The 25,962-nt window shown below is 35.0% G+C and overlaps 1 protein-coding gene across 8 annotated transcripts in view; it reads left to right on the forward strand.

Annotated features, from left to right (window-relative positions):
* Positions 1-25,962, forward strand: part of RICTOR (RPTOR independent companion of MTOR complex 2) — a 138,122-nt gene that overhangs the window by 31,718 nt on the left and 80,442 nt on the right. Inside the window, exon 1 of one of the 8 annotated variants that reach the window (XM_074206792.1) lies at positions 19,130-25,872. The exons of the other annotated variants lie outside the window; for them this stretch is intronic. The gene's annotated coding sequence lies outside the window, so the exon portion shown is untranslated. Of the gene's footprint in view, positions 1-19,129; positions 25,873-25,962 lie in introns of those variants that run through there. 8 annotated transcript variants of the gene reach the window in all.

Raw genomic sequence — 25,962 nt, forward strand, 5'->3', positions numbered from 1 at the left:
ATAATAGTGGAAAAATAAAATTTATTTCTGGGTTCATTTATAAAAAATTTTTGAACAAATAATTTTTTCCTAACTGTTAAGTTCAGTCTTTTATATGACTCAAGCTGTTGAAAAGAAAAAAAATAAAAGTAGAATAAAATTTTAAAGATAATGTATTTATTTTGTTAGTTTTCAGCATTCATTTTTGTCAAATTTTCTCCCCACTGTTGCCTCCTCCCACCCTAAGGCAGCAAGTAATCAGATATAGGTTATAATATACAGTCATGTTACACATGAGAATAAAATTTTAAAGAAGCATTTTCAAATGTATAGGAAGGTGAAAAGTAAGAAATAACAAGGAATTAGTAGATATTTATAGCTGTCTTGACCTAACTCACTTTCTCTTACTGCTTTGGGTAAGATGAACAGAACATGTAATTAGTTAATCAGGATAGCTAGATCACCCAAGATGCCTTCGATAATTGTTGCTCTGTGCCTGCCTGAATGACTTTCCAGTATGTCAAAGTTTATTTATATCATAAAACTAAACTTCTTATTTCTCTTAAATAATTATCTTTTTCTGTTATTGTCAATCACAGAGGTAATATAGCCACCATATTAGTATAGACTCAGAATCCTAATTATCTTTGGCTTTTCTTTTTTGTTCTTTTTTTGTTTGAAGAAGTCACTAAATTTTTACCACTTTTTTAAAAAGTGTCTTCAAGATCTACTTTCCATCACTTTAACATATTTTAATTGTCTGAGTATTTTATCACTTTAGGATTGTTGGGAGTCTCCCTTCCACCTCCTTTATTTGGTACAAAATAGAGGAAGATTCCGAGCAGCAATGCCTTATAAACACCAAGAAGCAGAGAAAAAAAAATCAAATTTAAGAAAAGCTATGGAAAACACCAACTAAACAGAATCATACTGAGGGCATTTAAGGATGAAACTAGAAGGAAGACAATAGATGAAAAGATCTCATTTTTCACTTACTTGTGAACCCATCACATTTAGAATCTTGACATTGTAGTTCACCATTTGCTTCTTCAAAAAAGTAGAAATAGCATTAAAGACAACAAAGATAAGAAAAACAGCTTGACTAAATGAAGCATACACAGCAGTCTATGCATAAGGTGCCAAAGATTTGAGGGAATTGAGGAACTGGGTCTCATATGTTCTTTTCTGAAGAAAAGACTAAATGTTTGAAAAATGTTGGACCTTTAAACAGAACATAAAGAAAGATGAATGAAGATTATTAATTACTATTGATTTACAGGCTTCCTGTTCTATTTCATCAAAGTTTTTGTAAGAATAACTAAGAGATCATATGAGATGAGATAAAAGGTACAAGAAGTAATCAGGAAGCCTTTGTAAATGGGAAGAGGGAATTTCCTCCCAGTGATGAGATCCTCTGTTTTGTTTGTGGATGACATTGTATTGATTTTGTCAATCTCAAAATGTTATCGGTAAGAACTCATTTGTCTTACCTAAGGCATAAGACTTTGCTACAATTTCATCCACAAGCAAGCACAGACAACAGAAATGAGAAAAGGGAGATTGCTTTTGGGAAATTACTTGGTGTAATAATGTTAAGCATCTTTTTTTTTTTTAATTATTTTTTTTTAAAGTTTTTGCAAGGCAGTGGGGTTAAGTAGCTTGCACAAGGCCACACAGCTAGTTATTATTAAGTGTCTGAGGCGGGATTTGAACTCAGGTACTCCTGACTCCAGGGCTGGTGCTCTATCCACTGCACCATCTAGCCGCCCCTTAAGCATCTTTCTTTACTGGCATTTTGATCACCTAGCTATATATTGTTTAAAAAATTTTTTTCTTTCCACCACTACATGTGTGCACTTTTCACTTTACACTTTACATAAATTTCTCTTCCCTTAGATCAAAACTTTTTGATAGCCTATTTTATCTTTTATTTCCATTTTTTATTACTTTTTTCTGTTTAGGTAAATAGCTTCTGTTTCTTGCAGTTCATTTTAAAGAAAAAATTTTAAGCAACTTTATGATAAAGTTTTCACATCTTTGGCTGCATGCTAATAATGAACTCTGCAATTTTTTCTGAATTGTATGATTTTTTTTTTCTCTTGCCAGACTTAGATTTCCATATTGGCATACTCATAGGGAGGAAACTAGGGGTAAGATGGACTGGAATTTCCTCATTATGTAGAGTGGGCACTGAAAGGTTAAGTGATTGGCCCATGTTCACACTACCAGTAGGAATCAGAGGCAGCACTTGAATCCTTGTCTTCCTTTTCCAAAGTCTTTCCCAAATTTCTGTAGAATGGGTATGGTACTCCTGTCCTGATTCCTTTGCCTCCCCCCCCCTTTTTATTTTGTTTTATAGATTTTTCACTATTTCTGTATAGAATCAGTATTTGTCATTCTTTTTTCGTTGACATTTTGTCATGCTGATAAATTACCACCTGTCTGTTTTCTCTAACAATGGAATTTTTAGTACAAAGTATATCTCTGGTTGCAGATTTCTAGATTTTTTTTTCTAAAAGACTACATATTTCAATTGTCAGTAGCAATATTTGTGTACTGATTTAGTTTGAACCCTAACAACATTGAATTTTGTTGTTTTTATTTCATTTTTGCCAGTGTAATGAATAAGTACCTAATAGGTTTAGACTACATCTTAAAATTTGTTGTTCATTTTCTTATCTCTTTGTTTTTCTCCCTTGTGAATTGGCTGCTAGCATTCCTAGGCCTATTACTATATTAGTTGCTTCCTTTTAAATACTGAAAATCAGGCTATCATCTATTATCTTAACCACTAATTCTTTTCTCCATTCTAATTCTTTAATTTCTGAAGTAACCATAGGGTTTTGGAGCTGAGGCACTTTAGAGCTCATCTACTTAAGTTTATTTTAAGAGACGAGTAAATTGAAATCCAGAGGGAATTAATGATTTGCCTAAATTTAAACAGCTCATTATGGCATAAAACTGGATTAGAATTGAAATCTTTTGACTCCCAATTTAGTGTTCTTCAACTATTTTAAAGGGTATTTTTCTCCTATTCTCTGAATCCCAGACTAATTTTCTATGACCTGTAGTGAGCTTCTTCTCTTTCTTCTTCAAGACCAACCACAAACATAGCAAAAAATCTTTACTTTCTCATGGTGATGATCTATATTGCCTCAAAGTCCCCTTTACTTTCCTCTTATGTAAGAATAAACCTTTTCCCTGTTGGATCAGGGCTCTTTGATAGCCTATTTTATCCTCCTTTTATTTCCATTTTTATGTAAAATGGGAATAATAATAGCTCCTACCTCCCAGGGTTATTTTACAAAGCTCAAATGAGATAACATTTGTAAAGGAGTTGCACCTAAAAGTGCTATGTAGATGATTGCTATCATCATCATCATCATTATTTTTTTATTTTTATTTTTTAGGTTTTTGCAAGGTGTGGGGTTAAGTGGCATGCCCAAGGCACACAGCTAGGGAATTTTAATTGTTTGAGGACAGATTTGAACCCACGTACTCGTGACTCCAGGGCCAGTGTGCTCTGTTCACTGTGCCACCTAGCTGCCCCTATTTTTTTTTAATTTTATTTTTTTAGTTCCAAATTCTCTCCCTCTACTTGCTTCCCCTTTGATTGAGAAAGACACTCATATATATGAAGTCATGTAAAACATTTATTAGCCTTGTTCCCATCTTCTCCCTCCCTAACCCCAAATCAATACAAGTAAAGAAATGAAGAAGAAAATGATTCCCATCTTTTCCTACCCATATCCCCAAATCAAGAAAAGTAAAGAAATGAAGAAAAAATGCTTCAATCTGCTGAGTCAATCCTCTCTCTCTCTCTCTCTCTCTCTCTCTCTGGAGGTAGAGATAATATTTTACATTACTTTGTAGCTTTGGAATTAAAGGTAGGTCATTTTATTGATTAATCTTTCATATTATCATCATCATCATCATCAATAATAATAATAATAATAATATTAATAATGATATCTTGAACTTTGAAATTACCCTTCCTCTTCACAATATTCTAACTTCCCATTTGTTCCAAACTTGATCTTTTCTTTTGTTAAAGGCCTCTTGCCCTTAACATCTTTTCATCTATCTCTTCATCCATCTCATCAACTCTGTCTTTTACTTGGATTTATACCCCCATTTTTGACCCTTCCCAACTATTAAGTCCCTAACAGCTATTCTAAAATTTCTTGTTTCTTTTGCCTTCCTTTGTTCTCAAACTGCTACTGTTCTCATCCCTACTTGTCCCCCTCCCCTACATATTGTATTACTGCTCCATTTGAGACTACTGAGTCACTACAGAAAGTCACAAAACCAAGCTGATTTTACCACTAATTTAATGATGCCTAACATAGGCTGGACCTTTGCTGTTGACTACTCATCTGCTTTTTATACACCTATGAATTGTACATTTCATTTCCTATATTGACAATTAGAAATATTTTTAAGTTAGCAAAAGTAAATCTTATCTAGTCACCACCATATTCTCAATTACAGAAGATGACTACACCACATTTCCAATTACAATAGATGACTAATTGCTGAGATGGTAATTTTCCTCATTGAGAGAATAGGATCATAGATTTGAGAATAGGATCAAAGATTCTGAAAGAATGTCTTGAGGCTAGCTAGTCCAGCTCCATCATTTTATAAATATGGAAACTGAGGTTTAGGGAAGTTAAGTGATTTATCAAAGGTCACAAGCAGTCAGCTGCAGAGACAGGATTTAAGCCCCCCCCATCTGCTCTTTCCATTGTTTCTTTAATCTGATTGGGAACATTCTCATTAGTACTGTTGAAACAATTTTTCATTTCTCCTACTACTTTACATTTATATAGGAACATAGGATTAGATCCAAAAGGGGTCTTAGAGGGTATTGTTACAACCCTTTTATTTTACAGATGAGGAAACTAAGGCACACAGATGTTAAGTGACATAGTAGAAGCTCTCAGAATTTTTGATACCTTTGTACATCAGAAAACATCAGATTTACTTGTTTGCTGGTTTTTCAAAGAAACCAAAATGACATCACTATGTTTGAGACAAATTACAGTGTCTCCAATTGTGGCTGATCAGACCAATATGAGCTGAGAATGCTTTACCATAGGTGGGACACAAATAGTCCTTGTGAACACCTGGGGTGTAGGTACTTTAAATTTACAGATGTCACATTACCTTTAAGCTGCTTCAATTCAGCCTTCCTTATAGAGCACAGCACCCTCACTGGTGAGGTCATATCATGCTGTGCCAGTGCCTCCCAGACTATAGAATCAATTCTGAAATTCTTCGATGAGACCTCAGTGTCTTGGTGTCATCTCTTCTAATCCCCTTGTAAGTGCTTTCCCTGGGTGAATTCTCCATAAAATAGTCTTTTGGCAAGTGTATGTCTGGCATTCTGACAGTGTGTACAGCCCATTGTAGTTGCACTCTCTGTAGTAATGTTGGCATGCTAGGCAGTTTGGCTCAAGAAAGGATCTCAGTGTCTGGTATTTTCTCCTGCCAAGTGATTTTCAAAATCTTCCTAAGACAATTTAAATGGAAACAATTCAATTTCCTGTCATGGCACTGGTAGATTGTCCAGGTTTCACAAGCATATAACAATGAAGTCAGCACAGGGGCTCTGTAGACCTTCATTTTGGTAGTCAGTTTAATATCTGTTCTCTTCCACACTTTGTTTTGGAACCTCCTAAATACTGAGCTAACTGGCAGTGTGTGTGTCAACCTCATTGTCAGTGTTTACCTACTTGGAAAGGTCACTGCCAAGGTAAGTGAACTTGTTCACAGTGCTCAAAACTTCTCCAATTGATGTGATTGATGGTTCCACCTATAGAAGGTGTGATGCTGACTGATAGAACCACCCTTGTTTTTTTGTAGTTATTGTTAGACCAAAATTAGCACAAGCATCATAGAATTGATCCATACTTTTGTTGCATTTCAACTTCAGAGACTGCATTGAGTGCATAGTCATCTGCAAACAGAAGATCCTGCACCAACACTCCTTTTGGTTGTGGCTTGTAGCCTTTTCAGGTTGAAGAATTTGCCATCAGTTCGGCTTTGAAGCCATGTTCATCCTCAGCGAAGGCATTTGATAATATATCTAAAAACACTATGATATGGGAGTAAGGATACATCCTTGCTTTACTCCATTGGTGACTGGGAAATCTCGAGGGCATTGTCCAGCATCCAAAACCTGGGAGTGCATGGTAGCATGGAACTGATGTACAATATTGATGAACTTCTCACTTATTTGCTATATTCACAGTAGAGAACTCACTGCTTTAAAGGGTATACAAAGTCTAAAATCTTTACTTTGTCTTCTGGGAGCTTCAAAATATAGTTGGGGAGATGAAGTGTCATATGAATGTTGCATATTCTTTATTTCAACAAATTTTTTATTTTATTTTTTCCAGTTACATGCAAAAGTTGTTTTCAGCATTCATTCTTTTGTAAATTTTTGAGTTCCACATTTCTCTACCACTCTCCCTGCCTCCTTCCCCCCTTCCTTCCCCTCCCCCCTTGGCAGTGAACAATCCAATATAGGTTGTACATATACAATTATGTTTAACATTTCCATATTAGTCATGTTGTGAAAGAAGAATTAGAAGTAAGGGGGAAAAATACCACAAGAGAAAGAAGTAACATAAAGAAGTTTTAAAAAGTGAATATAGTATGATTTGCTCTGCATTCAGTCTCCATAGTTTTTTTGGAGGGGTTTTGGATGTGAATGGCATTCTTCAGAGCAAATTTCTCAGAACTGTCGTCCTTGGTCACAGAACTGCTCAGAGGAGTTGCATCCTTTATAGTTGATTATCATCTCAAAATGTTGCTGTTAATGTGTACAGTGTTCTCCTGGTTCTGCTCACTTCACTCAGCATCAGTTCTTGTTAGTCTTTCCAGGCTTTTTGGAAGTCCACTTGTTCATGATTTCTTTTTTTTTTTTTTTTTGGTTTGTTTTTTGTTTTGTTTTGTTTTCTTTTAACATTTTATTTGTTTTCCAATTATATGCAATGGTAATATGTACCCATCATTTTTTGCAAGGCTTTGAATTCTACAATTTCCCCCCTCCCTTCCCTTCTCCCCTGCTGTCTGACAGTCTACATTGTTTCCATGTCATACATTGATGTAAATTGAATGTTATAAGAGTAAACATAAGAGTAAACATACCCCCCTCCAAGAAGATGGAAAACCTCAAGAATAGAGAGAGAGAAAAAAAATGTACTTCAGTCTGTGTTCAGATTTCAATGGCCCTGTCTCTGAGGTGAGTTGCTTTCTTTTATCATAAGTCCACCAGAGAAGTTGCTTCAATATTTTTTCCACAGTTGCTATTAACTAGCTATATCTCCACTCTATTTCTTTCCACTCTCATTTATTCTATTCTCTCTCTCCCTCTCCTTTCGTCCTAGCCCTGTCCAAAAGTGAGTACCCTCTCCCTCCATCTTCCCTCTCTTCTATCACCTATTCCACCCTTCCCTCCCCCCATTTCCCCTCATCCTGTCTCTTTCCTTTCATCCTTCTCCAGGGCAAGACAGATTTCTTCACCCTATTAAGTGTGTATGTCATTTCCTTCCTGAGTCATTTATGATGAGAATGAAGGCTCATTCATTCCCCTTTGCCTTCACCCCTCCCCTCCATTGAAAAAGCATTTCTTTGACTCTTAGGTGAAATCTCTCAGCTTCTTCATCTCCTTTTCCTTCCTCCCAGTACTTTCCCCCATCACCTATTGACTCCATCCATCCCTTTACCACATCATCCCATTATGTCCCACTCCTTCCTATGTCTTGTCTATATATGCTCCTTCTAACAGTTCTTATAAATGAGAGAAAGTTCATATGTTATCAATATCTTCTTCCCATGCAGGAATACAAACAGTTCAACCATCATCAAGTTTCTCATAGTTAATCCCTGTCTTCTATTCCCTCTATGGTTCACCAGAGTCCTGTATTTGGAGATCAAACTTTCTGTTCAGCTCTGGTCCTCTCATTAGGATCTCTTGAAAATGCCCTGTTTCATTGAAAATCCATCTTTTCCCCTGATAGAGGATGTTCAGTTTTGCTGGGTAGTTGATTCTTGGTTGTAAACCAAGATCTTTTGTCTTCCGAAATATCATATTCCAGTCCCTAGGAGCCCTTAATGTAGATGCTACCAGATCCTCTGTAATCCTGACTATGGAGACTTGGCAGTTGAATTGTCTGTTTCTGGCAGCATTTTTAGAATTTTCTAGAATTTTCTCTTTGATTTGGAAGTTTGGTAATTTGGCTATAATATTCCTGGAAGTTTTTCTTTTGGGATCCTTTTCAGGGGGTGACGGGTGAATTCTCTCGATTTCTATTTTACCCTCAGCTTCTAGGATTTCAGGGCAATTTTGCTGTATTATTTCTTGAAAAATGAAGTTTAGGCTCTTTTCCTGGTCATGGCTTTCAGATAGTCCAATAATTTTCAGATTTTTCTTCTGGATCTGTTTTCAAGGTCAGTTGTTTTTCCAGTGAGATATTTCACATTTTCTTCTAATTTTTGGCTTTTTTGGAAGAGTTTTATTTCTTCTTGATTTCTTGCAAAGTCATCAGCTTTCTTTAGTTTCATTGTGCATTTGAAGGAGTTACTTTCTTCAGAGAGCTTTTTTATCTCCTTTTCCAGCTAACCAGTTCTGCTTTTTAAGACATTTTTCTCCTCATTTGCCTTTTGTTTTGCTTTTTCCATTAGGCCTAAACTGGTTTTTAATATATTATTTTCTTCAGTATTTTTTGGTATTTCTTTCACCAAGGTTTTGTTTTGGTTTTCATGATTTTTCCCCATTGCTCTCATTTCTCCTCCCAATTTTTCCTCCACCTCCCTGAATTGCTTTTCAAAGTCTTTTTTGAGCTCATCCACAGTCTGAGCCCATTTTCTATTTCTCTTGGAGATTTTGGATACAGAAGTTTCGATTTTGTCATCATCTGAGTATGTGTTTAGATCTTACATGGGACTAAAGTAATTCTCTATGGTCAGATCCTTCTTTTTCTGTTGTTTACTCATTTCCTCAATCCAAGACTAATTTACAGCACTTCCAAGGCTTTGGGGTTGTTTTTGGGGGGGATACCCCACTGGGACCTTTATTCCTCCAAGGTCTATGCTCTCTAGCCTGTGCTTTGATATGTTGATGACCACAGCACTGCCCTCTGCCCTGAGGCTATAAGGTGGGATCCAGCTATCTTAGTATGGAACCCCAAACTGCACCCTGGGTCTGAGTGTGTAGGCAAACAGCAGAGTTCTACCCCAGGGAGAGCAGAGAGATCTTTGCAGACTTCCCTTACCATCTCAGGGGGTACAGGCTGCTTTCTCCAGATTCTTATTGCAGGTTCTGTGGTCGGTGCTCCTCACGCCACACTCACCCAGGTGCCGCAGAGTTCTCTCACCAACCCTTCAAGCTGGTGCAGGTGATCTCTGGGCTGGGCTGGGCCTCACCGGGGCTTTTTTTCCAACCCCTGGTCCTGGTGAAGCATACCTTACCCACGGAACTTCTAAGTTATCTTGGACTGGGAAAATGTATCACTCAGTCTTTCTGTGGGTTCTGCCCCTCTAAATTTTGGTTAGAGCCCTCGTTTGTTTTTTGGGGCTTTGGGTGGGGGTCGGAGTTGTTGGGGAATGCTGCCTTCATGCTGCCATCTTGGCTCTGCCCCCTGCTCATGATTTCTTACAGAACAGTAATATTCCATCACATTCATATACCAGAATTTGTTCATTTTCCAGTTGATTTGTATCCCCTTAATTTCTATATTTAAACGTGTTAAGTAACGTTTTATATGAGTCAAGAGAGATGAGGAAGCGATGTAGTATCCCACAATCACCTAGGGCACATCATGCATGTAGATGCAATAAGAAAACCTCTGTCAATGACAGATAGTAATATATTTTGTGATTATGTGTTAAAGCAAGTTTTTTGTTCTTGGCAGTCCTTTATACTATCAAAAATATTGAACTCTTGTTTATGTGTATTATATCTATATATATCTATAAGCATTCAGTGAATTCTTCAAGAATTTCAGAAAAGGGAGGAAATCCATCTTTGTTGACAAACCTTAAATGCCAAGCTGAGGAGTTCAGACTTTATCCTTTTTCCTTTTTTTTTAAATTTTCTGTTCTGTTTTTGAACATTTTCAGAACATGAGCAGTTATTTACTTTCCCCAAATCCACCCTCCCCCCCCCAAATTGTAACAAATGAATAATCACGAAAAAGATTCTTACTTGGAGTTGTTCAAAATTGTTCAAAATTGCATGTGTTGTTCCTTATCTTTTAGACTTTTATTCTAAATAGTAAGAATCCCACTAAATGTTTTTAGAGTAGTAGAATGACAATATGAAAGCTTTCTTTTAGGAAGATTATCCTGGTGATAGTTCATACATTAGGTTGAAAGTGACAGTCACTAAAATCAGAGAAACCAGTTAAAAAAGTTGAAATAGACCAAGTAAGAAGTGACGAGGACCCTGAACTAGGTTGGTGTTAATAAGAATGAAAACTAGGGGACTGGGAGGAAAATAACTGACAAAGAGTCAGTGTGACAGTATCAAATTTGTGACAACCAAATCAGTGCACCTTGAATGAGAAAAAAATTAAGTGATTTAAAAATTGCATTGTATCGCTGATAAAAGTTTTATATTTTATATATATATATATTTATATATAGAATTGACATACCTATAAAAACACCCCCCTGCCCCCAATGGTCACACTTTTATAAGCTAAAACGCAACGCTTTTGTCTTCTGATTTGGAAAAATAGGGAAAACAGTACTACTTTTCTCACCTTTTTTTTTGTTTTGAGAAACAATTTTTAATAAAAATTACTTATGTTGATTGTATTAATTATTTTACATAAATTAATATTTTTAAATGATTGGTTTTAATTTTTAATTTGATAAATATTGATAGATCAAACCCACATAACAAAAGCTCTTTCGAGTCTGAGACTAAAATGTTTGAGACTCTTGGATGTTAATAAAAGTTACATCAAAGGGAACTGAACTGGGATTAAATGTAGTGACTAATGAGAGATGTTGATTAATGTTAGGTGGCTTTAGGATTTAGTCTGACACAAGTAGTCATTAATTGTTCAATGGAAACTTGGAAGATAGTCTATAGTAAAGTACCCCTTAGTGATTTGTGCTTTATCAATGTCTTGGTTAAAGACATAATATATTTAACAAAATTGCAGATGACAAAACTGGAATTGATAATTAAAACACAGGCATCCAAAAAAGTTCTTGACAGGTTAGAACACTGCCCTGAATCTTAAAAAATAGAATAGAAATATCATGTACCATCTTATACTCGGGTTTAAAAAAATCAGTTTCTTATAAACATGTTGTAGAATGCTTGCTTAAGCAGTATTTCATCTATATTCTACTTTTTGTTCAAGTATCTTTGGAGTATGAGAATAAGATCTAGGCAACATTATTTTTTTAAGTTAAAAATTTTTTTTTTCAATTGCATGTGAAGATAGTTTTCAAAATTCACTTTTTTTTAGGTTTTTGTTTTGTTTGTTTTTTTCTTTGCAAGGCAAATGGGGTTAAGTGGCTTGCCCAAGGCCGAACAGCTAAGTAATTATTAAGCATCTGAGACTGGATTTGAACCCAGGTACTCCTGACTCCAGGGCCAGTGCTTTATCCACTGCGCCACCTAGCTGCCCCTTCAAAATTGATTTTTTGTAAGAGTTTAGCTTTCACATTTTTCTACTTCCTTCTTTCTCTTCCACCTTATGATGGTGAATAATCTGGTGCAGATAATACAAGTACAGTCATGTTTCCATATTATTCATGTTGGGAAAGAACAAAAGGGAAAACTATGAGAAAGAAAAAATCAATTTTTAAAAAGAAAAGTAGTTTGCTTTGGTCTGTATTCAGACTTCATATTTTTTCCCTGGATGTGAATGTCATTTTCCATCACAAGTCTTTTAGAATCTTTGTTTATTAAATCTGCTGAGAGAAGCTAAGTTATTCATATTTGATTATCATATTGTGTTGCAGTTAATTTGTACAATGTTCTCCTGGTTCTGTTCACTTCACTCAGCATCAGTTCATGTAAGTCTTTCTAGGCTTTTCTGAAGTCTGGCTGCTCATGATTTCTTTTTTTCTTTTTTTTCTTTTTTAGGTTTTTGGCAAGGCAAATGGGGTTAAGTGGCTTGCCCAAGGCCACACAGCTAGGTAATTATTAAGTATCTGAGACCGGATTTGAACCCAGGTACTCCTGACTCCAAGGCTGGTGCTTTATCCACTATGCCACCTAGCTGCCCCTGCTCATGATTTCTTACAGAACAATAGTATTCCATCACATTCATACCATAATTTGTTCAACCATTCCCCAACTGATGAATATCCCCTCAGTTTCTGATTCTTTTGTACATGTGAGTCTTTCTCCTTTTTTTAATCTTCTTTTTGGGATATAGACCTAGTAATAGTAGTTTTGTTGAATCAAAGGGTATGCAGAGTTTTATAATCCTTTGGGCAAAGTTCCACCTTGCTATCCAGAATGGTTGGATCAGTTCACAACTCTACAAACAGGCATTAACCATGCCAGGAAAATCTTAAATGGGGTCACAAAGAGTCTGACATTACTGAAGATCAAAGAGTTCGATATCTCAGAGAACTATTTTTTAAAATTTTAGGATTTGGACTGTTATAATCTTTTTTATATTCATGAGACAGGGTGAGAAAATGGATGGAGAATTAATTTCACAGTCCAGAATACCAGAGTTCAAGTTTTACTTGTCAGTTTAACCTCTTTGTGCTCAAGGCAAAGTCTCAGATATATATCAGAGAGCAGTAGATTTACATTACCAGAGGGAAATTCCTCACTGTAACTGTGAAATCACAGGTTTTAGTTGAAGGAAAAAAATAGAAAAAGAAACCTTATTTATGGAGTCAAAGTAACAAAGGTTTGCCTATACTCTTACTGATGGTCATACATTTCAAGTTTCTTTGCCTTTGGGGTGGGGTATCAAACTCCTGCAACTAAACTTGACATTGGTTAATGTTTATGGTATGACTGAGGCTCTTTGAACTGATAGTTTGAAGACAACCCTGTAGTAATAGGACTTTTTATTTTTTGCTTCAAAATTTTTTATTGATGATTATTTTTATATTACTCATTTAAAATATACTGTCTATGTAATCAACTGGGCAGTCGGGGTCTTAAAAGGATTATCCATGAAATCTCAGATATAAGACTAGGAAGTTGATAGTATATTTAGCATTCGTTTTAGATAATGTATTTGACATAAAGTGCCCATAGTCCCATGTCTTTATACTGAAAAGAGAAATGTTTTTTCACCATTTCACACATTTTGGAATTGGCCTTAAAGATGATTTGGTCAAACCATTTCATTCCCACTTCATCCTATGTAACTATCTCTCTCCTTCACCTCTCTCACATAAAAATGTGACCTCTTGTCAAGGAAAACTCTTCTATACATGAAGAAACTGAAGACTTATATAGTTTAAATTAATGACTTGCATAGGATAAATCATTAGGTATTGATAGAACTAGGATTGAAACCCAGATCTCTTACTCAGTGTTCTTTCCACTTTATGTTGTCGCCTTCTCTGTTGTTCCAGTTGATCATCAGACTTTGAGCTGCTACAAACTTCCAGAAAATAGCCATGAATACAGAAAGAAAAACCTTTGAGGAAATGTATTGAAAACAAAGTTCCACTTATAGAAAGGTTATTTTTTAGCTTTCTTTGCCTGTCATCTATGGCATTTGGAAAAAATACCCTAAAAATTCCTACTTAATTTTTTTATACTGACCTATGTGATATATTTCCTGTCTCTGATTATTTCGTATCAGTTTTTTAACATCTTTGCATGCTTTCTTGTGTACATCATGTTTGTCATTTTTATATGATGTAGTAGCATTCCATTATATTCACATGCTACCATTTTTTAGCCATTCCCAAATTGATGGTCATTCATTTTTTCCATTTCTTTGCTATAACAAAAAAGTAGTGGTATAATATTTTGGTTTTTGTGGAACTTTTCTTTTTTTTTTTGTCAACAGCCTTGAGGTATTTCCTTGAAAAGGAATTTCTAGGTTAAAGGGTTATGAACAGTTAGTCACTTCTGTAGCATAACATCAAACTGCTTTTCAGAATGGTGTACAAATTCACTGCTCCACCAACAATGTCTTAATGCAAACTCATCTTTCCAATACCCCTCTCACATTGACCACTCTAGTCTTTTGCCCCTGTGCCAGTTTGTGGGGTATAAATTGTAATTTCAAAATAGTTTTTTTTTTTAGGTTTTTGGTTTTTTTTTTTGCAAGGCAAATGGGGTTAAGTGGCTTGCCCCAAGGCCACACAGCTAGGTAATTAGTAAGTGTCTGAGACCAGATTTGAACCCAGGTACTCCTGACTCCAGGGCCAGTGCTTTATCCACTGCGCCACCTAGCTGCCCCTAAAATAGTTTTTTTTTTTAAAGAAAGATTTTATTTATTTTGAGTTTTACAGTTTTTTCCCCCTAGTCTTGATTCCCACCCTCCACAGAAGACAGCCTGTTAGTCTTTACATTGATCTAAGTTGAATGTGAGGAGAGAGAAATCATACCCTTAAGGATGAAAAATAAAGTATAAGAGATAGCAAAATTACACAATAAGATAATGGGTCCCCCCCCCCCCAAATTGAAGATAATCGCCTTTGGTCTTTCAAAGTAGTTTTGATGTAAATTTCTCTTATTAATGATTTGGAACTTTTTTCATTTAACAGTTAATAGTTTTTTTCTCTTCGGGTCATATTCTTTGACCACTTATCTGCTGAGATATATGAAGAGATTTAAATACCAGAATGAAGAGTTTATATTTAACTTCAGAGGTAAAACTTATTCCAGGGTGGGAGTGTGGTGGTGGTGGTGGGGCAGGGTACATATGACATATTCAGACTTGTCTTTTGGGAAAATTCCTTTGGCTGCTGTAATTGAAGATGAATTGGACTGAAAACAGACTTGAGGAGTCCAGATAAGAGTTTATTTGAGAATTTATTCCTCAGTAGTCTCTAAACTGGACTACCTCCAGCACAGACCTGATTTATTGTCTCATTTAGCTGTTTTTTCATCTCAAATTTCCCATCCCATTTTGTTGAAATTCAGACTCAACCTATTTTTTATTTTATTCATTTGCATTATTCAGGCTTAAGTTCCTTATTAAATGTAAATGATTATGCTTCATATTAGGAATATAAATAGAACCTTATTCATGAATTTGTTGATCTTTTCTGCATCTGACTTAAACCAGTGTTTTATTTATCCTATCTTGGCCATGATCCTTATGTTCAAGTACCCTTACAACGTTTAAGTGTCTGCTAAGTGCAATGCAGTGAGCTGAGAGGAAATAAAAAATAAATAAGATAGATTTATCTAAAGGGCTCTCCATACCTACAGACAAGGGAGTGTGGCTAGAATGTGAAAGGCAGGTAGGAAGACCTTGTGTTCAAATCCCACTGCCAACACTTATTAGTACTATGACCATCACTGAGTGTCATTTTCTTCTTGTAAAATATAATCCGTAATTCTTACAGACTTTTTCTGAGGCTTAACTGAGATGTTGTAAAAAATTTACAAACCTTAGAGTACTATGTAAATGTTGACCACTATCATCATCCTTCCAGAGAAGCATTTTCATGATTAAAAATTTCTATATAAATAATACAAAAAATTTTAAATAGTTAAGAGCGTCAGTATACACCAGCACTAAGAGCCTAAATATTCCAGAACACAGTTCTATTATTTTGCTGAATTCTTTATATAGTGAATAGTTTCAAAGACAAGCCTTTTCTACTTGTAATAATAGACTCCTAATTAGGGAACTGTGGAAACTTAATGCAAGTATAGTTGTAAAACATAATTGGGTAAGACATAGAAGTTGTAGTAGCCCAACTGGTGATAGTAAGCTCTTGTGCTTTAGCTGCAGCAACTCAAATTTTTTAAATTCTAATTTCCAATATTGTTTCACTTTAGGAAAATCCAGTTAAGAGAAGTGTCATAATAAAGCAGTGATTTATATGATCAGAACTATTTTCTGTGACTTGACAGATGTTCCATGATTAGAATTTTTGTAAATTTGTGTACAATTTTCTACATAGAATCTCATAAATAAGCTATTTTTCTTTAGGATTTATCTGCTATTTCATATTTAGTGACTCAAGTGGAGAATAGTATGGAAGAAATAAATTATTTGAAACATCAGTAAGTTCTTCTAATTTTTAGCTTCTGCCAATAGCATTATTTTTCAATTTATCTAATCCCTTTCTACCACAAACATGTATCATTTTTACTATAAAATTTGATGTGAGCTCCAAGTTACTACAACAAAGCAATTTAGAAAAAGATCCAAAGACTTGGAGGAAAGACAGATTAAAGGGCTGAAATCCTACTCTGTTTTTTTGTAATCAGTGGAGAATGATAATACAATTTCTTATATTGTAGTAGAATACTAGATGTAAACAATTGTATTCTATTGAATTAATGGAATTAATTCTACTTGTAGAATGGAATAATTCTACTTGTAAAATGTTCTTCCATGTATTTTCCACCCATCTCTTTTTTTCTTCAAATTTTGTCATGTAAAAAAAGTTGAAGAAAGTTAATGTGTCCTGTAACATACTGGTTTTTCTTAATTTTTCATGTATTCTTTTCTGATATTTGAAAATGATATTTGGGCAAGTCACTTAACTGCTCTTTGTTTCAGTTTTCTCAGTTTAAAATGGAGAGTAATAGCATTCCTTATGGTTTGTTGCCTTACAAGATTGATTTTTAGGATCAAATGAGATAATTTTTGTAAAATACCTAGTACAATGTCTGCCGTATAGTAACCTCCAAATATTTATTTATTCCCTTCCCCCGCCCCTTTCCTTTCTGATGCTTGAAACATATTAATTGTTAAAACTATAATAAGCAACTTAAATGATATGTATACCTCATAGATTCATTCAGATGTTATATGGTCTAAACCTGTAAATTTACAAATGAGGAAACAGTCTAAGGAGGCTATTTGATTTATTCAAAATTAAATTGGAAGTGTAGAGATGGAATTCCAATCCAGGTTCTCTGAACTCTAGAGTCTGATTTTTGCTTTGTACCATGTTGCTTCCCTAAATAGAAAGCATTTTAACTTTGGTTGCTATTATTAAACTTAAAGCAGAATTTACATTTTAAAATGCATTTTTCTAGGGTGTTTGTGACCATGATAAGAATTTGTCTGAAACTACATATTTAACATTCAGAATTCTTACCCTTATAGAAATTTTTTGTTTATAAATTTCAGATGATAAAGAAGTAATTTGATATATTTCCAGGTTTTACAGAAAATGTAGAATAATTTCAAAAACTTGGTAAGCAAGATATACTGAAATTTTTTCATTTTTTAATTGTTTTTTGAATTTTACAACTTTTTTCCCCCAATCTCGCTTCCCTCCCCGCCACCTCAGAAGGCAGTCTAATACTTTTTACTTTTTCCATGCTATACATTGATCAAAATTGAATGTATTGAGAAAGAAAGTATATCCTTAAGGAACAAATAAAATATGAGCAAAATTACATAATAAGATAACTTTTCTTTTAAATTAACGGTAATAGTCTTTGGTCTTTGTTTAAATTAATGGGGGCTGTATTTTGTTAAGGGCCTTCTCAGCATCTTTTGAGATAATTATATGATTTCTGATAGGTTTATTATTGATATAGTTAACTATACTAATAGTTTTCCTAATATTGAACCAACCCTGCATTCTGGGGATAAATCCTACTTAGTCATAGTGTATTATCCTAGTGGTAACTTGCTGTATTCATTTTGCTAGGATGTTATTTTAAGATTTTTGCATCTGTATTCATTAGGGAGACTCTTCCTGGTTTAGGTATCAGCACTACATTGGCATCGTAGAAAGAGTTGGGCTGAGTTCCGTCTTCACCTATTTTTCCAAAGAGTTTATATGGAATTGGAACCAATAGTTCCTTAAATGTTTGATAGAATTTCTTTGGGAATCCTTCTGGCCCTGGATATTTTTTCTTAGGGAGTTCAACAATAGCTTGTTGAATTTCTTTTTCTGAGATAGGGTTATTTAGGTCTTTAATTTCCTCTTCATTTAACCTGGGCAATTTAATTTATATTTTTGGAAATATTCATCCATTTCACTTAGATTATCAAATTTGTTGGCATAGTTCAGCAAAATAATTGTGAATTATTACTTTAATTTCCTCATTGGTGGCAAGTTCACCTTTTCCATTTATGGTACTAGAAATTTGGTTTTCTTTCTTTTTTTAATCAAATTAACCAGAGGTTTATCAATTTTATTGTTATTTTTCATAAAATCAACTCTTGGTTTTATTTATTAGTTGAATATTTTCTTGCTTTCAATTTTATTAATTTCTACTTTAACCCTTAGAATTTCTAATTTGGAATTTAATTGGTAGTTTCAATTTGTTCTTTATCTAATTTTTTTAGTTGCATGTTTAGTTCATTGATTTCCTCTTTCTCCAATTTATTCATGTGAGCATTTAAAAATATAATATATCCTCTGACAACTGCCTTGGCTGTATCCCATAAGTTTTGGTATGTTGTTTAGTTATTGTAATTATCTAGGATGAAATCCTAGATAGATTTTTGTTTGTTCTACTATAATTTGTTATTTGATCTACTCATTCTTTAAAATGAGGTTATTTAGTTCCACTTAGTTTTAGGTCTATCTCTCCATGGCCCATTGTTGCATGTGATTTTTATTGCATGATCTGAGAAGGATGTATTTACTATTTCTGCCTTTCTGCATTTGATTATAAGGGTTTTTTATGCCCTAGTACATAGTCAGTTTTTGTGTAAGTACCATGTACTGCAGAAAAGTGTGTGTGTGTGTGTATTCATATTCCTTTCTATCCCTATTCAGCTTTCTCCAAAGATCTGTCATGTTTAGGTTTTCTAGCATTCTGCTTACCTCCTTAACTTCCTTCTTGTTTATTTTATGGTTAGATTTATCTAAATCTGAGAGCGGGAGGTTGAGGTCTCCCACCAGTACAGTTTTGTTGTCAGTGTCTTCCTATAACTCAGTCAATTTCTCTGAGAATTTGGATGCTATACCACTTGGTGCATACATATTTAGTATTGGAATTGCTCCATTCTCTCTCTCTCTCTATTATAAAAAATATATATATATATATATATATGTATAGTTTCCTTTTGTATCTCTTTTAATGAGATCTATTTTTGCAACTGCTTTGTCTGAGATAAAGATTGCTACCCTGTTTTTTTACACTTCAACTGAAGAAAAATATATTCTGCTCCAACCTTTTACCTTTACTCTATATGTATCTCTCTGTTTCAGATGAGTTTCTTGTAAAGCAGCATACTGTAAGATTCTGGTTTTTAATCCACTGCTATTTGCTTACGTTTTATGAGAAAATTCATCCCATTCACATTCAAAATTATAATTATTGCCTTCCATGCTATCTTCCCTCTGTTTATATTTTTCCCTTTTCTCCCCTTTTTTCCATATTCCCCAGTATTTTATTTTCTGAATAGCATCTCCTTCAGTGTGTTTGCCCCATTACAGCATCCTCTTCCCCTTTCTTTCCCTTTTCCCCCTTTCCCATTCTTTCTTCCCTTACTTCTGTTAGTTCCTCTTTTCTTCCTTCCTCCCCCTTTCCCCTTTTAATACTTGAAAGGTAAGATATGTTTCTTTTCTTTTCTTTTTTTTAAGGTTTTTGCAAGGCAGTGGGGTTAAGTGGCTTGCCCAAGGCCACACAACTAGGTAATTATTAAGTGTCTGAGGCTGGATTTGAACTCAGGTACTCCTGACTCCAGGACCAGTGCTCTATCCACTGTACCACCTAGCTGCCCATAAGATATGTTTCTTTACTGAGTGTGTGTGTGTTAACTTTCAGCAAATCTGATGAGAGTAAGATTCAGCAGTTCTCACTTCTTCCCTTCTTCTCCTCTATTGCAATAAGTCCTTTGCACCTGTTTATGTATTGTGATTTACCCCATCCAATCTCTTCCATCCTCCCTTCTCTTTACTGCCCCCTCCCCTTTAAGGACTTTGTTTTTAAATCATTCTATCAGTCATGCATAAGTCATGAGTGTCTATTACTTCTGGCTGAGTATATTCTCTGTCTAATGGAGTTACAATTTTCTAGAGTTATGAGAATCTTTCTGCCACGTGGGGATATAGCCAGTTTCGTCTTATGGAATACCAGTTTTTTTTTCTTTCCTCTTTTTTACCTTTTTCATGTGTCTTTTGAGTCTCCTGTTTGAAATTCAGATTTTCTATTTGGCACTGATCTTTTCATCAGGAAAAGTTGGAAGTCTCTATTTCGTTAAATGTAAATCTTTTCCCCTGGAAGAGAAGACTCAGTTTTGTTTGATAGTGATTTCTTGGAAGCATTACAAGCTTACTTGCTTTTCAGAATATCACATTCCAGGTCCTTCAATCCCTTAATGTTGATGCAGCCTGTGTAATCCTTACTGTGGCTCCCTGGTATTTAAATTGATTCTTTCTGGCTGCTTGGAGGATTTGCTCTTTTATCTGACAGTTCTGAAATTTGGTCACAGTATTCCTTGGTGTTTTCATTTTGGTATCCCTTTCAGGAGAGGATTGGTGTGGTCTGTCAGTAACTATTTTGCCCTCTGGTTCCATGATATCAGGGCAATTTTCCATCACTAAATCCTGCAATGTTGAGTTCAGGCTTTTTTTTTTTTCTCTTCAATGTTTTCAGGAAGCCCAGTGAATCATAAGTTGTCTCTCCTGTATCTATTCTTGAGGTTAGTAATTTTGCTGATGAGGTATTTTACATTTGCTTCTATTTTTTTTATTTTTTTGGTTTGTTTAACAGATTCTTGTTGTCTCATGATGCCATTAGTTTCCAATGATTCCATTCTTTTTTCTTTTTTCTTTTTTAATTTATTTTTTATTCTTATTTTGTACAAATGTTTTTCTTTACATTAATAAAATATACTTGTTTACAAGTAAACAAAATACCCCTCCCCCCATTGAATATAGATAGACTTGCTTGGGCAAAAAAGTAAAGGGGGGTCCATTCTTTTTTAAAGAAGAATTTTCTTCATTTACCTTTTGCAACTCCTTTTGCAATTGGTCGATTCTATTTTTGAAAGAGTTTTCCATTTGTTCAATTGAGGTTTTGAGAGAATTATTTTCTTTTTGCATTTGTCCAATTGTATTTTCCAAGAATTTATTTTCTTGTTGTGAGATGTTAATTTTCTCAATTTTCTTAATTTTTCTCAATTTTCCAAACTGATTTTTAAACTCCGTCCTGATTTCTTCTAGAAAGTCTTTCTGGGCAGGAAACCAATTCATATTCTCAGAAGGTCTAAATCTCTCTGAGTTAGGATCTTTGTCTTCAAGGTAGTTTTCTATGGATCCCTCTTTCTCCTGACTTGCCTTCATTTTCCTAAGATCTTTTGTTGGGGGAGGGGCTGGCTCACATATCTTTGGTGTTGAATATCCTAGAGGCTTTGTTCACTGGGTTTAGTAAACTCCAAATGGACCGGTCAATAGGGGCTACTGGTTGCTTTCTCTGGGGTGTCTGTGACCTTGCTTTGAGGTCTACTCCCTTAAACCTGGTGGGGGGGGGCAGCTGGGTACTGTTATCCTCTAACAATGTAGACTTGGCCCTGGGGCTGGATATTTAATCTCCTTATTTTACTGAGGGAGCTCTTGTGGTCATATCTGAGCCTGGGGGTGGGGGCTATTACTGTGTTTGTTTTGGGTAGAAGACTACTGAAAGTGTGGAGCCCACAGACCAGCCAAGCGGATTGATGTCCAGCCTCACTCTGCAACTCTCTGTGCTGGAACTCCCCCTCCAGCCATACTAGACCTCCCTGGCTGCAGCTCACATAGCCAAAGCCTCCGTGGTTTTTTTTTAGTTTGGTCCTTGGGCTTTACCCCCACCCCTGGGCTGATTATCTGCTCTCTGCCCACCCAGAGCTCACCCATGCTACCCTGAGACAGAATTTTTGGTAATGTTCTTCTCCTAGCTTCTGTCTCTGGGTTTTGTTGATTGAATCTCTTTTAAGAGGTATGATTCATATTAGTGCTGAGGGAAGGCCAGGGGACCTTAGCACAGTGTCTGATTTCTCACTTCCATCTTGGCCAGAAGCAACATGTTGAAATTTTTATAAGTTTAAAGTGCTAATACTTTTTTTTTTGTTTGTTTTTGGTTTTTTGCAAGGCCATGGGGTTAAGTGACTTGCCAAAGGTCATACAGCTAGGTATTTATTAAGTGTTTGAGGCTGGATTTGAACTCAGAGCCTCCTAACTCTGGGGTTGGTACTCTATCCATTGTGCCACCTAGCTTTCCCAAAAGTGCTTATACTTTTAAGATGTGCATAAATATTATATAACATTTTGAACAGATTCAAAAGTTGCCTTTTATAGTTTAATTTTTGTAAATGTGCTTTTCTGAGTAACTTCTCAAACTCTTATTTGTGTGACAATCTGATAACAGTGCAGTTTCTTGTAGATCAACATTTCTGAGGCTTAAATTCACACAAAATTAAGTTTCTGCGAAAAAAGTGCAAATTCCTGTAAAGAAAAACAGTTTTCCAGAGTCAGTCATATCTACTAAATTCAGTCAGCTAATCTGAAAACTGACAATTGGTATAATTTTTTACATGACAAAAAATTTGCAACATGCTGTAATACAGCATAATCTTTCTTCAATGACTTACAAACTCTGAAGATACCTATCTCTTAACACTTGCTCTCTGGAATGCCTACTCCATGGATAACAAACTCGCTTTCATTTAAAATTGTTCATTCTCCCACTCCTTCCATCCTCCCATTGAGATCTACCTTATTGAATGATAAAGCCTCCCTTTCTTGTATAGACTTAGACTTTTCACTGAATTTTTGCCCTGCCTCTGTTTTGAGGTGGAAAAATTGAATACTCTTTTGCTTCTTCCCATTGTCACTTTGAAGTTCTCTCTACCATCTTTGAGGTTCACTTAGTTTCTGTCCCAACTCAGTCATATTCTTGGGTTTTGTTGTCTACTGACATATAGAACACTTCTTTCTTTCCTTAGTTCAGTGTCTGGCTTCCCCCCCCCCCCCCTCAATTCCTACCTTCATTCTGGTAGACTTCAGCATACATGCTGACAGTCACTCACACACCCTTACCTTCAGTTTTTTAATTTGTTTGTTTACCATGACCTATTCATTCACTCCAATTCAAGCAAGCAACAAAGATTGTCCTACCCTTGATCTTATCTCTCCAAACTATACCAGTTCCTTTTTTTTTTAAGATTCTCATTAAATTTTATTTCAGTTTTAAGGGTATAGACAAGAAGCAAGTTTCACAGTTATACATAGTAATAGGCATCAGTACAGTTACTGGGTTGGATGGCTGTAGTTAGGTTGTGGACATGTTCCAGAGTGCCAAGAGCAGCTAGCTAGTTTGCCAGTCTTCTCCACTCACTATTTAAATGAAATGTTTTTATATTCCTCCTATTTTGGAACATTACTGCTGTGTCCATGTTTACAAGATATTTAAATTTTAAAACACTAGACAAATCATGGTAAGACAGGACAAAATTTTTCTTGACATATTAAAGACTGCTAAGGACTGTCACAAAAATGGCTGCTTTTGTGTTTCCTCCTTTAAAGGAGATTTTAGGGTCTGGCAGCTTAAAAAAAAAGATGGAAAAAAGCAACTTTTGCCATTAATATAAGCACCAGCACTGCTTGGCTCCTGGCTAGTTTTTCTGACACTCTAAAATTGCCATACTTTACAAGTCAACTGCTTGATTTTTATATAGTGCCCAACTACAGCTGTTCATCAAGTCACCTTGAAGAGCCCCAAATTCACTATGTGTGTATGTAGTTTTATAATATAATCCAGAATCTGCACTCTCAATAAATTTTCTACTAAATCCTTGGGAGGAAGCCTCCGAATTTTTTTTTAGCTCATTGTTCCCACTCAGATCTACCCTTTAGATGTCCTAATGAAGTGATCTAGCCGTATACCCAACCTGGAAAAAATCAGTCCCAATGCAGTGTTTAAAACAGCTTACAATATGGATTAACGGCAAGTTCATTTGGGGGAAGAAAAAGTCTATACACATTTTGCCAAAAAGGACTGATTTTTTGGTACAGATAATCTAGGAAAATATGACAATTAGAAGCATATAATATTGGTGGCTTGCATATATAAATAGTAGGATAAGTGAATTGTTATTGTAGCTACAAAGTGTATAAAATAACCACAAGTTAATATTGATGCTAACTCCCCAGAGTATACCAGTTCCTTTTACAGAGCTCTGAAATTCCCTTATCTGATCAATCTGTTTTCATTCCACCTCTTCTGCTTGCAACTCCCAACATTCTCCTTTCACATTTTCAATTCCCATTCTCCTCACTTCTCTCCCAGGCCAACCACCTCTGCAATAATTTTCCTCTCTTCCTTCTCCATCTTGATTGACCACTTGTTGAACCAGTTCCAACTTTACAGTTTCCAACTGTCCTCTTGAATCTTTTTCCTCTTATATTGCTCTATCTTTAAGTCCACTTGGACTTTTTGGTGATAATCTGACTGATGGGATATATCAGCAATTTCCATTTGAGAGGAAATTTCAAACCATCAAACCAAACTTCTTTGAAGTTCATAAAATTAATGTGAATTTTCATTTAATTTTATTAAATTATAACTTTAATAGCAATCACATATATGAGGAGAGAGAGAGAATGAGTTATAAGGTCAGCAAAACACATATAACTCTTGATTCTAACAACCACTCTAGAAGGTAACAAGAGCTAGTTATCCCCATTTTAAAGATAAAGATACAGAGACAGAGGTTAAGTGACTTGCCTAGGGTCCCACAGTTATTATGTATCTGAGGCACAATTAGAACATGTCTTCATTATTCCAGTCTAGCACTATCTATTACCTCAGGTAACTACTTGTTGTTTTTTATTTTGGGTGACTTGCCCAAGTTCGCACAACTAGGTAATTATTAAGTGCCTAAGGCTGGTTTGGAACTCAGGTCCTCCTGACTCCAGGGTCATTGCTCTGTTCACTGTGCCACTTAGCTGCCCCTTCTTATTTTTTTTAACAAAACGTTACAACTATAAAATGTTTAGGAATCATTAGGATAAAAAATATAATTTAAGTTAATTGACATTAAATGTCCCAAGTGCTCAATATCTTGAATATGGTAACAAAGTTGTATTGATTGATGGAAATATCTATAGCATGGGCTAACAACACCCCTTAAATAAAGTATCCTTTAAAAAATAAATATTGAATGAAATAAGTATACAAAATTATTGTATTTAATGGATGTTTGTGTATTGCTTTTAATTATTTTGGCTATTTTAGAAAACATCTTCAATTCAGTTAAAATTCTGCTCATTTTTATCACTACTGTCTTCTTGGTTACTTGTCTCTTCAGTCTTCCTGTAGCAACATGTAGGAACTATTTTACCATTGTTTCCTTCCTTCTCTATTGTTTGTAACTTCAGCAGTTGTGAGTGGGCCATTTTTAAATTCAAAACATTTTAACCACCAATGTATTTTTGTCCCTGAATGCTCACTTATAACTTTATATAATCTAAAAAACACATGTAACCTCTGAACTTGTCTCACAATGAATACCTAATGCCAGCTGTCAAGAGGAGCACTTGATAGGAAAAGTACTGAAGTAATATGCTTCCCTTCTTTCTGTTTCCTGAGGTCTATTGTTAAATTATAGCTTTGCTGTCATTTGCTCTAAGATTTTGATTGTAGACGAGGCTGCCACTCTTAGTTTCATTTTGAATAAGCCAATTTTTTTTTTGGTAGGGGAGGAGGAGGCGGACAGAAAGGAGTAATGCAGTATATATTTCATTTGGGGAGCAAAAAATGCCAAGTACAAAGTAAAAAAATATGAAATTAAATTATATGTAAGTTAAGTGGAAACATAATAGTTTTTTAGATTGTGGTTTTGTTTTGTTTAAATAATGTATGAAACTGTTATTAACAGAGGAGGTTGT

This window comes from Macrotis lagotis, chromosome X, assembly GCF_037893015.1.
Source record: "Macrotis lagotis isolate mMagLag1 chromosome X, bilby.v1.9.chrom.fasta, whole genome shotgun sequence".
In the NCBI taxonomy this organism is placed as follows: Eukaryota; Metazoa; Chordata; class Mammalia; order Peramelemorphia; family Peramelidae; genus Macrotis; species Macrotis lagotis.